This window comes from Apostichopus japonicus, chromosome 15 (genome assembly GCF_037975245.1).
Source record: "Apostichopus japonicus isolate 1M-3 chromosome 15, ASM3797524v1, whole genome shotgun sequence".
Taxonomy (NCBI): domain Eukaryota; kingdom Metazoa; phylum Echinodermata; class Holothuroidea; order Aspidochirotida; family Stichopodidae; genus Apostichopus; species Apostichopus japonicus.
The window spans coordinates 23,508,148-23,525,617 of record NC_092575.1 but is presented as its reverse complement, the minus strand read 5'-3'; the positions used below and the strand labels follow the sequence as shown (position 1 = coordinate 23,525,617).

The window sequence follows — 17,470 nt, the reverse complement described above, 5'->3', positions numbered from 1 at the left end:
TCTAGCCAAGCATTTGTTTTCATCCTGAATGTTTAACATGTGACATTGAGAATTCTGTGAAGTGTTAAGAATATGGGCATTTACAGTAACCTCTTTAATGTAACTCCTTACAAGCTGTAGCACTAACATTAGACATAATGACATGTTAGCCCCCAGTATTTTCTGATTTTGCAGGAATTGCAGCATATTTTCTCGTTTTGTCACAAGGATAGGCTGAGCCTATTTATACAGGCTTTTGCTAGGACCCTGTGGAATTGGTGTTGGTCATGTATAGCTAGGTGTAATCGAAATTTGACTGGAGCCTTGGCATAGGCTGGGCCAAAATTATTCTAACAGTTAACACTGACACCATGATTATATAGGCCTTACAGTACACTATAAATTGTGGTAGGTCAAACTACAATAGGCCTAGGCTAAGCTTGTTAAATTTATGTTAGTGCTAAATGTTAGGCTTAAGTGTTTACTTAGACACAGCCTTAATGACTGCACTTACAAAACAGAAACCATGCATTTGCAAGAAAGGCTGTACTTTCCCAGTAACAATCTTTGTTGAATATACGGTGAATGGTTTAGTGTTATTCATTTCACTGACATAAGTTACGATGTCCACGATCTCCAAGCCAGTGCATTGTTCCTATGTGTGTGTATACGTTGTGTCACGTAAGTGTGTATTATAAGCCTATTGCACGGTGTAAGTAACGGTGTGTTGTGTGAATTAGGTTACTGTCGTTAGTTGTGTACATACGTTATTCTACGTACAAGTTAGGCTACATACTTTTATCGAGTAACAATATGCTGCAGTACCAGTAAAATGTTGAATAGAATGTAAGAAACGCCTCAGAAATTGCACATGAACTTACGAAATTCTCAAGAAGTAATGCTAGGCACCTTCAAAGTGTTCACAGCGTATAAAATCCGATACATTCTTCAAGGCTTCTTTATAACGTCAAGCCTCCTCCCAGTGAAACAACAACATGGCATATTAGTGCGCAAGCGCGTCAGCTGAGCTGCTACAACAAGGGATAGAGGTCGCCAAGTAAAATCAGACCGAAAAATTTACTCGGTAAATCGTTCCTACATGTACTTGACGACAATGCATTTTTTTTTTAAACTTTCTCCTACATATGCCTATACCACGGAATTTCCCAACTTTCGAATTTTGCTCGGAAAGTCTAGTATTGTATCTCGAAATTTCGACTCGTTCCCTCGACAGTGCGACTTTTATATCGACTTTTAGTATAAACCCTCCAATATCATGATATCTATATACATTTCTGGATTTGTTCCTGGAAATCGCGTCTTTTTATTTTAAATTTAGGCCTACAACTAATTCATCTCAATATATCTACTTGAAATTTAGGAGCAGGGTGGTACACAATTTAGGTGGGGTGGTAAGTAGGCTGGTAGTGTAGCGTAGGTCTGCCCGCTAGCTACTGCACCACGCCCTCTTACTCATTCACCGTCTCACATCTTGAACTTGTTAACGTAGGTAGGTACATGGGCGGCGATCATGGGGGGACGGGGGGACATGTCCCCCCCCCCAATATTTTAGGTGGGGGATATAGTATCTAATATCCCCCCCCCCCAATATTTGGTGGCATAGTTATTTTTTAGCATATTTTTTTAGGATATCGCTAGTAATTTCAAAATAGAAAATGCTTAGATGCAATTTACAAGGCCTGGGAAGTGCCATTTCCAGCAATCTGGGAGGCATTTTCGGCCAAAATTTTCTTTACGCTTCGCTCCAGAAGGGTGGCGCTACGCTTTTAGATAGTTTGCCTACAAGCTTCGCCCCTCCCTTGTCAAATTCCTCGCAACGCGCCTGTCTAAGACCCGTGTCACGATTTGTTACTTAGAATCACCCAAAAACACGTCACAGAAATATAGCGAAGCGCGCGAACTATTTTGGGGATAAAAGATGCTACGCGCCTGCACCCAAGCACAGTGTTCCCCCCCCCCCCCAATATTTGAAACAGATCGCCGCCCCTGGGTATAGGTTTATACTTATTTATGTTAACGCATTGTCTAACTAATACATGTGTACGATTACTGACTTTAAAACAACAGATAAATTAATTTTTGGACTTAATGATACTAATAACGTATTTCCACTAAGCTTATTCTTGAAGGTATACAAACTTTCCGATATGACTGGCAAATAATTGCCATCAGCAGTTTTTGAAGTAGGGGTGGGGTGGGGTGTGGATGAATTAGGGAAACGTGTACGGTTACACCTTTCAAGGGGGAAAACAGGAAAATGCTATAGGTTTCATTGCTGCCATAATGTCACCCGCATCAAGCATGTGGTCACAGTACCATAATAATACAAGGATACACCGTGTTTTTTATTTGTTTTGTTTTTGTGCACACTTGAAGACTTTCAGTATAGCATTCACATGATGGCAATGATAGGGGCGGCGGGAGGCGTGGAAAATTATATATATTCCCCGACTGACTTAGAAAGGGCCATGAAACTTTTTGAACTAATTTGTGCGAAGGTTGAATAGGTGGGGGAAGGTGGGGTGCACATTTGTATATAGCACTGGTCTCAAAGCTTCCCGGCTGAATTTGAAAAGTGGTCCTGACGGAATCATTGCCCCGAAGGACGATGTGAGATAGGGGCCATGTTACCCACTCCCCCACCCCTCCCCTCTACCCTTTGCGAACTCCACTGAAGAGATTCCCTTCAGGTATCATACCACACTTACAGTAAATTATATATATATATATATATATATATATATATATATATATATATATATCCAGAGGTTAACCAATGAAAAGCCTAAGCAACTAATTTAGTGCTTCTTTTTGTAATATTTTCAGTCATCATGGATTTTTTTTTCTGTCTTTATGTGAAAGAATATAAATCAAAGTTCAGATGGTCTGAAAATATGGAGGACTATGCGATTTTATACATTTTAGAAATTATTTGGTTATATGTGAGAACGTATTACTCCGAAACGAGCAGACGTAAGGATTGGGGTTCAACGCTAATCTTGCTCTTTTTCTGGCTCAAAATCTAAATTGTCATGATATGAACATTTGCAAGTGGCATGATAGGGCAAACCATCATCTCTTATGTGGACAGGGTCATGTGCCAATTGAAAACGTCTATCTATGCTTTTACAGTGCTCGGAAAGTGACGAATTTAATGTGCAAGTAAATGGGAACGATTACGTTTTTACGACACTTTCAGCGACTGTTATGTCAAGATTCACTACATGTCTTTCTTTTTCCAAGAGCTCAACTGAGTGAATTGAGGGCGCTAGTATGAAATGATCATAGAAATTGAGTTCTTTGGAAATGATATTCAGAGCCGTATATTTCAAGTCTCCCGGTATTATAGGTGTCTTCAAAATAACAAATGTAAAACACAAACTGAGACATTTCCGGAAATATTGACTGTTTACTTCATTATTTGAGATGAAATTTGACTATGCTAATTATCTGGTAATTTATGTGGTTTTCTTATATAGAAAAACATCATAAACAATTGATCTAAACTAAAACAGGATAGCTGCTTTTAATGTAACAATGAATTGCTGATATTGGGAAGACATTCATTTGTTGCATTAAAGCAGTTTACTCTCTTAAAATGAGAGACTGAAATTTCAGTCTAATCGACTGAAATTTCAGTCTAATGATGGATGGGATAAGGGATCAGACTACTTAGACTGAATTCCAGTCTGAAATGTAAAGACTGAAGGTCAGTCTTAATTAGACTAAATACTCTTCAGTCTAATAGACTGAAAATCAAACCACTTTAGACTGAACAGTCAGCAGTTTAGACTGATTTATTGCAGCACCAGTCTTAATAAGATTGAATACTTTCAGTCTATAAGACTGATATCAGACTGAACAGTCGGTCCTTTAGACTGAATTATTACACAACACAGCTATACTGTCAATTTTATAAATTGCAAATTCTGGATTGAACAGGCTTTTCTATAGATCCTCCGTGTTGGCTAAGTGCTGGAATTCTTCAATAAAGATGCAGTTAAGGTCATCAAGACAACATTCAATGATCTGTTAATGCAGGGGAATTTACTGAAAGGTGCTACTTCATGGAGTGACTTCACCTTCACATCCAATCATGTTAGGCTATAAAGACCAGAAAATCATTGTGACAGTCACACACAAAGTACATTAAAAATGGTATTCCATCAAGAAATATAATTGTCAATATCCACCGAACAGTAATTTTATTCCCACTAACCCACTTATATATTCTTATATAATTTTTAATATATTAAAAAAAAAACAGAAATCAAAACTACAATATTCTGAGGGATGTTCAACAAAACATGTTATCTTTGCAACAAACGTTCAAATTATAAAGATACTTTACATAACAGTGACATATTTTCAGTTCAATATTAATCTGTCAAATTTCTGCTTGAATTGGGCCTGGATCTAAAATGTTCTTTAATTTTTTTGGAAAGGATTAGGTGAGCTGAGAACAGATCAGTGGTGTCGCCAATGGGTGGCCTGGGGAACCCCTCCCCCGAGAAGGAATTCACAAATAGACATATCACCAACCAAGATTCAAATGTCTGGCAACACCACTGTAACAGAAAGCACTTTAAATTCTTTGTATGTCACCACCAGGTGGTAATACCCTGGAATTCATTGACAACACAGCTGTAAATTGAGTGGTTATATACCCAGCTGATCCCATCTCCCGATCTCACTGAACTTTAAATTTTCCACTGTAAAGGATATAGTAACTATACGATCCTGCCTTTACAAAAGGGATATGATGGAAACACGACGATAGTACAATGGATCTGGTACATTGCCTTTTTTCCAGTTGTGAATCATTAATGTATAGTAGCAACAATTTTCTTAGAATGATTTCAAAATGGGGAAAACATATGACAACTTTTCAGCAGGTTATTTATAAAATATTAGGAATGGTCAAACTATATATCAGTGCGGTGAACATTTAATACTTTGTGTTTCAATGATATAGATTGGCGATTGCTGAAAGTCATTATCCAGCACACACAAAACAACATACTACAAGCAGTTAACAGAATGGCACAAACTTTGTAATGGCTATTAGATAAACATGAACTATTATATACTGCATTCACGATTTCATGATATGGCATTCATATAAAGCAAATTTGTATGCAAAAACAGTACATGTGACTATTATACCACCCTCAATTATTTCTTAACTTTCTGATAGTAATCATATATAGTGATTTTGATTGGGATTTCAATCAAATTTTAACGTTTTATAAATTATCTCATGTGAATCCTTTAATGTCGGCCTCTAGCTGAAAAAGAAATGTCACTCGAGAGTCGACTAAAAAATTGAAAACAGTTTTGACTCATTACATCACTAAAATTTAAAAAAAATGGGGGGGGGGGGGAATAATGAGGAAAGGATATTCTCAAATGGAATTTTCTACAGTTACTGACTTTATAATAATCAGGTTACTTGCTTTTCATGGAACAAATTATGGAATATTGTGCACAATAAATAATATTAGCTTAATTAATTGCTTAATTAAATAAACCTTCAACATAGTGAGTGCAGTGAAATGTAGGAACATTAAAGTAAACATTAAAATAACATGCTCGAAAAATCATACAACAAAGTTTTTTTGGCAACTAGGTGTTTGTTTAATTACATTCATAATTAGATCAGTATCATTAAAAAACATTTTTAAAAACCAAAAATCAATTAAATATTTATTTCTGGAGCCCTCCCTATTCATATAAAACTGTTTGTAAACTCCGGGTAATCAATTTAACGTTTTAGGGTATGTGTTAGTTACTCCTTAAAGGCATTGAAGATTTGTCCCAAACAGCATGCAGCCATCTGAAAAAGTTAACTTTCTGTTGCTTGCAAGTGATGTTTGTTCGTGTCGCTAAAAAAGACAGACAGTAATGAAACGTGATACCTTGATATCTTTAGCTGGACCTGAGATGTTCATCGCTGTATCGTTTATACACTGTGCTGTGGGTATTGACCGTAGCTGTATGTACTGACTGTACACTAGTGTCTAATTACCGACGGTAGCAAGCTGTGTTTGTATTTTCTGGGATCGATGGCAGTGTCTAACACTTCTGTTACACCTCATTCGAAACTAGGTCAGATTACCGGCATTAGACGTTCTTTTTGCGCGAGTCTTCACACCCTTTTAAAGCTACTCCATGCTGACACACGTGGTTCCGGACTACAGAGCAATAAAAAAGTAACATTCACTCCTTGAAGTAACTCCATGCTGGCTGCCCTTATAGATGTGGCATGGATACGGACGAGAGACTTCACTTCTGTTGGTTGCAAAATTCCATACACCATGGAAGCATGGAACTCACAAAACTAGTGTTGTAGAGGGGGAGCATAGTCTATGTAAAATGTATGTTCTACGCCTCTGTCCCAGCTGGAATGGCCAGTTTATCTGCCACAATGAAGAATTGTTTGGGGTTCAATTCTGGTCCAAGAGATAGGATGAAAGGCTGTCAATATTGTCCTTGTCTGCCCTGTGCTGCACTCTCAATATCTGTGCCCTCCTGTTTGGTGAAGATAAAAATAAATGTGATAAAGGACAAGCAATATAGTATAAATCAAAACATTCTTAAAAAAAGATATGTTGAGAGGTAGAGAGACTAGACTAGAATAATATTTAGGAGAGAATGGAGAAACAAGAACATGACTGGCATTGTACAAAGGAGATATATCAATTCACGATAGGCAGCAATATGTCATCCATGGCGGGTGAGATGTGTTATGTGAAGGTGGATTCAAATTCAACCTAACATTTATGGGTTATCATGTTGATTTTGGCAGGTACATGGTTACCAAGCAAGGTTTGTTGTTAGTTGTTTTCAGAAATTTCTCTTTTTAAGGATAAATTGTTCATGACATCTCCTGATTCCATTACATCAGCATAGAAAACCAGTGAACAAGGAATATGATTTACATTTTAGCCTACTGATTTCACTAATATGTCTATCTGCTTGTAAAAGAAACTGATTTCATAACATTAGTGAATGGTAATATTACTGTAAAATCTTATAATAAAGACTGATGGCCCACTATATGTTTAATAAAATAACAAAAGCATACCAATTCTTTTCCAGTTTCCACATGATTTAAATACAATGGTAATGGTTTAACAGAATCGTGTTAGCTTCATGCTGTAATGGCTGTAGAAGTCACTACATTTTTTCAAATAATTAAGGGTGCTTACAATCTATGCATAATAGTACTGTGTTTTGCAATTTCTTGAGCATTATTATGTTCAAGTATTTGTTATGAGGTTAACCGAGCCTAGATTCATTTGGGACGATCGAGTACATATTGCAGTCCTGACAAGCGTGCTTATTCCCCCGACGATTGGGTTCATATGCAGGACAGGCGGGCTAATTTGCCCAACGATCTGGTACCGTGATAGCTTCATGCTGTAATGGCTGTAGCAGTCACTACATTTTTCAAATAATTAAGGGTGCTTACAATCTATGCATAATAGTACTGTGTTTTGCAATTTCTTGAGCATTATGTCCAAGTATTTGTTATGAGGTTAACCTAGCCTAGATTCATTTTGGGACGATCGAGTACATACTGCAGGACAAGCGTGCTTATTCGCCCGACGATCGGGTACATACGCAGGACAGGCGGGCTGATTTGCCCGACGATCGGGTACATATGCAGGACCGGCGTGCTTATTCGCCCGACGATCGTGTTAATAGGCCCCACCAATTATAACAACAGCCTAGGCCCTATTTGCTATAGTACAGCCTAGCTAGGCCTACCTCGCGCACAAGCCTAGAATAACTAACGTTACGAACTGCCAAGCTTTTATTCTGTATTAATTGGAAAACAACAAAAAACATACATACATACCCTCGAACACTGTTATCACTTCTTCGTGGAAACCTTTATTTGTAAGAAAAGTTCTTAAAGACTCAGCCATTGCTAATTTATAACCTTTACTCTAGCTTAGACATACGGTCGTCTGTCTCGTTCATGCCTAGCTGTGTGTACGGCGTGCGTACGTACAGTACAGCGAGTACCTGGCTAAGCGAAGAATATAGTAGTATATATGTACACAAGTTGTAGCGCTCGTTGTCACACTTATTTTTGTACGGCGTATTTGCAAGTTTTCGGATGACGTAGGCGCATTTCTGTTCTCTGATTGGATACATTTTTCAGTGGAATACAGAGACTGAAAATGGTAAGATGACATGCCACATGTGATTAGCTGATTGGTTAATAAAGTCAGTCCAAAACAGCGACTGAACGGTGTAACTGATAATACAGTCTAAGTAGAGTGTTTCTCAGTCTAAACTCAGTGTATAACACTGAAAAAAATTTCAGTCTCAAAGAAGACTGAATTCTTCAGTCTAACATTTTAAGAGAGTAAGTTTTGTCTTTTGATCTGTAACTAGCCACAATTTTATCACACATATGTGGGTCAAAATATGAGTAAATTGTTTGACAAACTGTGACACCCCACCCCCCCCCTTGCATATACTCATAATTCAATTGGATATCGTGCTAGCTGTATCCATGACTAAAGAAAACTAGTAATCTTCCCAGCATATTTGTAACCGTGCATCAATCAGTATTACAGGGCTAATAAAAAAAGATTCACGTTTAAGATTACTAAGTCCCTGTTTTGGACATTGCACAATAATTTATGACGTCACGCCTATATGGATCCATACACTCAAAACATGTTTCGGTAAAAAATGAAAGATACAATCAAGTTTGTTTTATTGTATTAGTCAATGAATAATGCGGATAAAGTGACATCGCAATGAAACTTGTGAATCATAACCCGAATTCCGCTTTAATAGTCAAAACTTTCGAAGAATAACAAAGGCTTGTTCGTGCAGTTTCTGGAAGAGACACTTAACGTTTGTTTATTGTCTGTCGGGTACGGACACAAACAATGTTGGAATTAAGCGAAGATGAAATGCCCTCTCTTTAATCTCACATAGTGACTTCACGCAAAAAAAGAGAAACAAAGTAATACACAAACAAAAGCTTCTTACACAAACTAAAACTTAAGACATAGAAAAGCAAAATGAATAATTTTTTTTTAAATATAGGCCTATGTAACATTCAATAAATTATATCGACGTATACTATACCCTATATACAACGTCAGAATGTTGCATACATTTATTCATTTTTTTCATACAATGGTTTGCTTAAAATTGACCAATAGCGATCAAGTCGTAACTGTGTGTTCTGCCGGTATATATCACATTGGTCCATATGCAGAGACTCTGCCTGCAGTTTATGATGGACTGAGCGTCGGGGAGCGAATAATTTTTTGCCAAACAGGTTTGCAATTATAGAGTTTTCAGCCAATCAGATTGCTCGTTACGTCAGCACCAATAATGACCATCGCTTGGAAGTTCGTAAACATACACTGAATAACACACCGACACTTAATTAAATCTAGTTACAGGGTAAATCCCTTCAAACGTCCTAACTTTACTTTTAATGCTTGGATCATATGTTGACCTTACTAATGATACATATACGCTACATTCAATTGGGTTCGTGTTTACGTTTTCTAAGATTTATGAGCCGTTCGTATCGTGGAATGGGTAAACGCTAAAATCAACTTCACGACGCGCGTTCACGAGTTTTGAATGAATATATGCAAAACAGTATAGTCTGTAGTTTGATACATTTCCGTCACTGCACTGTACACAGTATTAATACATATAGGCCTATATCACATGTTTGAAGCACTCTGTACGAAACTTTCACTGTGCGATGTTATCGATTAGGCCTAATGCCTACACAGAAAACTTTGAACAAACATCGATAGTATGATCAAACAATCATAACAAACTAGTGTGCTGAATATGTATAAACCAATTCCTAAGATTCGAAAAGCTTCGGGTAATTTTGAACGGGTTTATCCTCGTTGCAATGAATGCAGACATTTTGGTGATGACGTAACTTTTCCGACCAATCATGAGCGGCTATTCACACACGATTGCAAACCTGTTTGGGGAAAAAAATTCGCCGCCGGGGAAGGGAAGTGGGGTGCGTGGACGTTATCAGGGTTATAAGAAAGGAAACCTTCCTGGGTCGAACATCTTCTGAGGTTTTTCTTTTCGGCGTTCGATGGCATCTTCTTTGTGCCTTAGGTATTCAAGTGCTGATGCAATATACTTATGCATTACGTTACAATAAAGCCTTTGGAAACTCTCGTCTTCGGTGAGTGAAGGGGTTCGGACCGAATGAACAAATCTTAGGGTTCTCTTCAAATCTACTTTGCGGTCTTAATGCCGAAAATTGTAGGCGACTTGCTGTCAATGCCCAAGGTGTCCGTGAAGAGAAGGGGGATAAGACCTTGCAACAATTAAATTGGTCGATTTAGTGTGTAAGTCACCGCCAAGCATGGAGCATGCTGCCTCATGCAAACATGTAAATATGTCGTACCATAGTTAATTGATCATCTAACAAACGCAATTAATCACTTTCGAAGCCAGCCCAGAATCTGCGTTTTCCACTATATTGTATCATGATCCTACCAACCAAATGCCACCCGAAGGCCTATCACGGCATCTCTCGTTCGGAGTAATATCCACACTTAACTTAACAGTGTTAAAATATTTCAGATCACCTTCAATCATCCTTATTTTCTTTGTACTTTGATTAATTTCCTTTAACATACAAGAAGAAATAACAATGATGATACCTGAAATTATGCCAAGACAATCACTGCCTTATATTATAGGTCACTTGTATTGGCCCTCCTCCCCCTCCCCCTCACCCCCCAACAGATGTACATTATACTGAAATTGTAGTACATATACCTACATAACTATATTCGCCTCACCCGTTGTCACTCACAAATTAAGTCTTTGCTCTTTGTCAAAATGTATCCATCAAATTTGTCAAAATAAGCTGTTTAGTGATATTTTGGTTATGGTCCAATATTGAACGTACCTTACGGCGTGCCATGCAAACTAAATCAAAATATTATGTTCTCGTATGAGTTCCATATTTGCTCAACCATTCAGGCTTATAAAATAGCTCCCTAAACTTGCTGAACTATATGTTATTGTGACATTAAGGTAAAAACAATAACCCTTCCTCATATTTATATCCTGAAAAGCTCTCCAGAAAAATGTGTGTCTGTTTTTGGTGGGAGACATTATGCTCTTCCATAAGACGACTTAAGCAAGTCGAAATGTCATTAACAGGTTAAAGGATGTCCTAAGGCAGAATTTATTCTTGATATGTTATAGTTCAAGAAAAATGAAAGAAAGATTTGACTACTATAAAGTAATGCTATTAAATCTATCGAGGGTTTCAATATTCACCTCTAAATTATGCTAAAACTCTGGAATATTCCAGAAATGATGACGTCGGCTCTTCAGTGCAGGCCTAAATGTTAATGTTGATCCATTTAAAAAAAATTAATTCTAATAATTCAGCCCAACATGTTCTTTTAATGAGATTATTTAACTTTCGTTTCTCCAAAACACAACTAATATGTAGGAAGGTGTGTGTGTTGGGGGTGGGGGGGGGGGGGAGGGTCACACACATATCTGTATCATCTCAAAGTATACTAGAAAGCCAAATAATGGTCCCTCATGCTCCAAGATCAGAAACACCAGGAAATTCCTTTGAAAACGTTAGGGCCAATACTGATGATGATAAATGAGGAAAGGTCTATCCTTGACAAGTATGACGATCTAACACGTTCAATGGCAACCATTTTATGGAATGTTTCGTGTTTTGAAATCACATGTATCTTGCCAACATAGATCTTCCAGCGTGTCAGAATTTCAGTTCCGTGTCTATCAATACCAGAAATGGCTTATGAAATGATGAATGCGGATGTATCACGTAAAGACAAATACTTATTTCATCACCCTGTTTAAAAATAGTAATATCCTATACTCTGTATGTACCTTTTGGTCACTAGTTACGTCAAATCTCGACGTTCAACGATATACTTTTCAACCAATGATCAACGACGAATCTTACGTCACTTATCGTTTTGTGACCAATCAGGAAGGCACACGAAGTAAAATTGGCAATGGAAGATTGGTGCTATGTATTTTGAACAAAATATCGATATCGAATAATCTAAGTTACAATACTAATTTTTACTCTAATTAATCCAAAATTTATTCGTACAAAAACATTCAAAAATATCTTTATTAATTTTACACTGTATTTTACTACGCATTTTGATTATTTTCACCAGTTAAAGCGAGATATATAACCTAACGTTTCTCGCTAGATCAATTATAATCGATACTAGTCTGGTCTGCGCGTATTGCTATTAAATAACACGCCCACTTCCACATCAACATATAGAACGACGAAACAGAGTAACAGGAAAGACGCAAACGCTCAATGATCTGAATTATTTTGTCAATATTTGTGCCAGAAGGCCTGAATAAAAGGAAATTACTCGCATACATCAGTCAACCTTCAATTAAAGATGGCATCTACAAAAATTCTGATAGCAACATTGCCTGAAGATCACAGAAATACAATAATTTCATCTTCAACCAACCAACTTCGCACAATGTTGCCTGCGAAATCAACAGCTGTTACACTGGCCAGCGTTAACAGTGTTACTAGCAGTAATGATGGAAGACCAAGGCCAGCCTGTCTCACCTATCTGGACCCCAAACCAAATGTTGGGCCCAGGAAAAGACAGAGGCTCAATCATCTTTCACCAGATGAAAAGCTAATGAGAAGGTATGTAAATTTCTGATACATTTTGTTTAATTTTTCGAGAGATTTGTTTACGTTAGGGCTACTCATTGCTCCTTAGTCTGTGGCAAAGATTCACTAAGGTTAGACTTAGCGTATGTGCTTAACAGTTCAGCAGTATAATTCCAGACTCGTTATTTTCCCCAGAGCAACTCCATGTTTAAGGTTTTACGACAGTTTAAATTTGTACTGCCATGACAGATAGCATAGGACTCTTTACAATGTATAGACCTAACAAGTCATAATTCAAAGACTTCTGTGTAGATCATTTGAATTTATTTGTAAAGCAGTATAGGCCTAGGCCTAGTATAGCCTAGAGATGGCTTGTTGACTGGAACTTAAGCTGTACATGGTTACTACTTACTTCATGGCCAGTGCAATGTCAATTGTTATTGATTAACTTTCAATCAATTCCATAGAAAAATGAAGAACAGAGTAGCTGCTCAAACAGCTCGTGACAGGAAGAAGGCACTAATGGAGAGACTTGAAGACAAAATATATGAATTTGAGCTTCAGCAATCAAGATTGGTGGAAGAAAATTCAACCCTTAGGTCAAGAAACCAAAAGTTGGAAGCAGAAAACAAAGAACTAAGGAAACGCCTTGGTTTAGATGAGATGGATACAGACTCACAGGTTAGAATCATTAAACATCCACAATTTTTTAAATGTTGCATCATCTCAAGTAAGCAATAAAAAGATACCATATGTTTATGGCACACATTGCCACACATGATATCTGAAGAAAAGAATGATATTTTTTAAGTTAATTCTATACGAAAAGAGTCTTGCCTAAAACCTTTTGCAATTTCCATTTGCCATTCCATTCTTATCAAAGCTTTGACTTGATGATATTTGAGTTTTAATTTGAACCAATAGTGATGGATAATGGTGGGGGGGGGAGGGGGAGGGACGGGAAGGGGATCTGATATGTAGCCGATGTGAACACCAACCACGTAGTAGGAAATTAGTTGAAGTTGATCCCTACATTCTGTATGCTGTAGTTATCTGGAGCCTCCTGTTCTGTGTTTGCAGCAGGATTTGGCTGAATACTTAGTAATGAGACACTTCTTTTACTTTGTTCTCTCCAATAAACTTTTTTTGTAAAAATGTTTATAGCAATTGTTTACATAAGAGCCCAACAGATGTTAATTCAGGGTATTTTCGAAGTAATCAGGTTAGTCATTAAATTGTGGTCAGCTGGGTTTCTTTGTGAGCGACAGTTTCAACTGCTCCAGATTCTGTATGTTCTAATATTGTAGTCGTAATTATCATTAATCTGTTTCAAAGTCCAAATACGGAACAATCGAACATTGTGAAAGAAACGTGGGTTAGGGATGGTGTCGTTACTCATTTCTAAAGTATACTATTAGAACAGTTTTTTTAGTTGAGAAAGGGTAGTGCAACCAGATGTGTTTGAAGAATTTACTCTCACAGACGCATGTAGATATGCTGTATGGTACAAGAAGTGAAGCTTGTGTACATATAACTCCTTAAGTAAACACTGTGTTATTAAAATTTGTGATAATTGTCCACAGGATAATCTTTCATTTATACAGTAACAGCTTTTATACATCAATTCGTTAATGTGTAGCAAAAGGTTTATATATTCATCAATCTTGAGTGATTTTTGATGAAATCGCAAGAAGGAATAGTTGCCATGTTAGATCGTGCACCATTTACTGTGTGATAATTGACTTAAAATGGCTTGTACAGTTAGGGTTAGTTAGGGTGTTATTCAGGCATGGTACTACTTGGCCTACTTTGACAGAGAGGGCACTTTCCATTCAAAAGAGTGTAGGGCACTTCAGGGTCAAGGTTTTCCGGTTGGGTGATTTCCACAAGCTACTGATTCTATAGAACAGGCACAATAGTTATTGTATCTGTGGTTTTGAGGTTTGAATAATGCAAGCGTCCTGTAGGTGTGGCATGGAAATTCTTAAACAGAATCATTGTTACCCTGTTGTGCGTATGCAACTTTAAAGACTTCGTTGTAGCTTGACAAGAATGACTAAGGAGCTTTTCTAGAAAATTTTGTAAACCTCAATATGCAACTTTGACACAGAAGCTACCATATATAGTGGTGTGGTCTTAAATGTACTAGACTATAAACTCTTTAAGGGTCATTAAAGTATTTGAAACTAGATGACAACCCTTCAGCCGTCTCAGTCTGTTCAATAAATTTTCTCTAAACTTGGATATGTAATTCCGTGAAGGCCAGTGGCTAAGACCTGTAAAAGCTGTCAAAAGGGTGTTGCACTGGCAAACTTGATTAATACTTGCACAAAGTTATATAATCGATACATGTCATAATTAACTGCTAACACTTTGTTTTATTTTGATGTCATAATTACCGTAAATGTTTTGTTTTTTACTCTCTCATACAGTGTACTGATGAAACATTCCATGTCACGGTGAAGGAAGAAGCAGAGTCTCCTGAGTCCGCAGCACTCGATGTTCCTCCGCAGCAGGAGCAGACTCAGCGACTTTCATCACTGTTGACAATGATATTCATATGCAGGTAAGCCATCTCACCACCACAATGAAAAAAGAAGGGAAAGGGAGGATGGGGATGTCAGAGGAGGGGGCAAGTTAGAGGAGAGGGGATGTTAGAGGAGAGGGGGTGTTAGAGGAGAGGGGATGTCAGAGGAGAGGGCATGTCAGAGGAGGGGGCATGTTAGAGGAGACGGGATGTTAGAGGAGACGGGATGGTAGAGGAGGGGGATGAAAAGGGGTGGTGGGGGTGGTGGTCCAGCGTTTTAGTGACAAGTGTACATTACACATTTTATTGCAGCGATGCTAAAGGATGTCAGAGGAATTGGGAGGGGGGGGGGGGCAGTTATAGTTTAATGCTTAGGTATCAGAGTGCCATACTGCGTCACGATATTATGACTGCTGGTTACCATGATCATTAATAAACCTTATTATATCTGAAACAATTGTGCAGACAAATGACATGATAACCATATGGATCTTCAAGCATCACATGTTTTTTTGAACTGTTCTTTTAAATGTCACCCATCCTAGGTACAAGAGTGCATGCCCAGGATTGAAATGGTTCCTAGCAATAACTGAAGCGTGTTAATGTTAGATTAAGTTGAGGAAATGGGTTGGACAGATGTAGTGAAACATTTGAAACACTTATTTTACCATAAGGGCCCCCATCATAGCACAATTTTAATATGTATACGCCTTTGTAATACTGTAGCAATGGTTACCATTTTGCTCTGCAATAATTGGTAAATGTTGGCCCTGTGAAGTGCCTAGACTTTATATAGTAGGTTATCAAACTATTCACCAGCTTTCGTCTCTTTCCCAAAACAGTCTGATGTTCTCTTGGGAATCTTGGGCGAGATTAATGGGCAAGGCCATCCCACTGAAGATGGCCCAGAGTCCGTTGATTTCGATCAAGAAGGAGGGGAAGAAGATGCCCTCTTTGCCGGGAACGCCAATCCATCAGCCGCCGCCCCCTCCCTGGTGGGGGCCGCAGCAGCGGACATGGAATCCATCAAAGAACTGATAAGGTTTGATCACGTGTACTACAAACGCCCCGCAGAGAAGACCCCCACCATCAAAGAAGAAATGAAACAAGTTAAAATTATTAACAAGTCTGCTTTACCGTCAGGAGGAGAAGAATGCTTGGAAACACCACAGGACAGTCTGGTGGACCCAGATCAGAGTGTGGATTTTGGTTTCCTAATGTCGTTGAACAAAGTGAACGGAGAAGACGAGGTCCAACTGACCAATCCCTTCGTCACCAACAAGATCGCACCCATGTCCAATGTGGTCGACCAGTTCGACTGCGACATCTCTCAGCTGTTGACCAATGAAGACTTGGACATGTGCGATTCGTTGAGCGATTCTGGCAAGAGCACAGGAAGCAGCAGCGCCGATTCTGGGGTCGATAGCGACGATGGCCCAAGTTCGCCGCATTTTACGATGGACCCGCTCGGTTCCCCAGTCATGCCAAACTGCGATTGGGAGGAATCTTTCATTGATCTGTTCCCTTCATTGGATATGTGAGGAGGGTCCATAGAAATTTCGAGAGGCCAGCCTCGAAAAGGAAACAAGCTACAGAATGATTTTGCTGTATGATAGTTAACCAGCGATATAGGTTATCAACTGCTGATAAGTTTGAAAATGTGACCATACCTGGGAGACATCTTTGGTGGGATGATTTTGCTAAATGAAGTGAGAATGCCAATTTTGCCAAACCTGAAGCGATTCTGAGCACTGATACAGTGCAGAGGGAAAGAATGTGGGATGTACCATTGCTAAAAAAAAGAAGTCCTGGAAATTGGATTTGTTCTTGTTGAAGGGTTCCCCATAGCCATGCTGCTGATTGATAAAAGCACAAAGATGACATTTCACAAAAAGAAAAAAAATCTCTGAAGAAGAGGCAGAGGTCATCAGGAGAAATATCAACAGCCCTACTGTGAGAACTGACCTATGTTAATTTCCTGAAATATTTAAAGTATGATTCCTGATGGCATATTCAAAAATGATGCTGCTATGTAATAAACTAATAACTGATTTTATACTGGGAAGTTGCTGGTATAACATACAAATAGCAGATTTTTTATCATGGGAAGTTCCTGAGTGTCCATGTTCTTTACATGGCCGTTAAAAAGTCTTGTGCATGGCTGTTAAAAAGTCCTGAACTATGTGCCTTAAACCTGATTTTCTACTCTTTGTGTTCATGCAAATTTGATGGAGAAAAATCTGTGTTACTGAAATTTTGGGATA

The 17,470-nt window shown here is 38.2% G+C and overlaps 1 protein-coding gene, 1 long non-coding RNA gene and 1 pseudogene across 5 annotated transcripts in view; 1 reads left to right on the top strand and 2 right to left on the bottom strand.

Annotated features, from left to right (window-relative positions):
- LOC139980530 (serine/threonine-protein kinase TAO1-like) overlaps positions 1-1,014 on the bottom strand; it is an 87,490-nt gene extending 86,476 nt beyond the window's left edge. For 2 of the 4 annotated variants that reach the window (XM_071992235.1, XM_071992239.1), the window contains exon 1: positions 861-1,014. The gene's annotated coding sequence lies outside the window, so the exon portion shown is untranslated. Of the gene's footprint in view, positions 1-493; positions 837-860 lie in introns of those variants that run through there. The other 2 variants (XM_071992237.1, XM_071992238.1) reach the window with 2 other exon arrangements.
- A 3,147-nt stretch (positions 1,015-4,161) lies between these two features.
- On the bottom strand, positions 4,162-8,383 carry LOC139981123 (uncharacterized). The gene is made up of 2 exons (XR_011797787.1): positions 7,865-8,383; positions 4,162-6,531 (listed from the first exon to the last, which is right to left on the bottom strand). It is a non-coding gene; the product is annotated as an uncharacterized lncRNA (long non-coding RNA).
- Positions 8,384-12,310: 3,927 nt separating this feature from the next.
- LOC139980613 (uncharacterized) lies at positions 12,311-17,111 on the top strand (annotated as a pseudogene).
- The last annotated feature ends 359 nt before the right edge of the window (positions 17,112-17,470 follow it).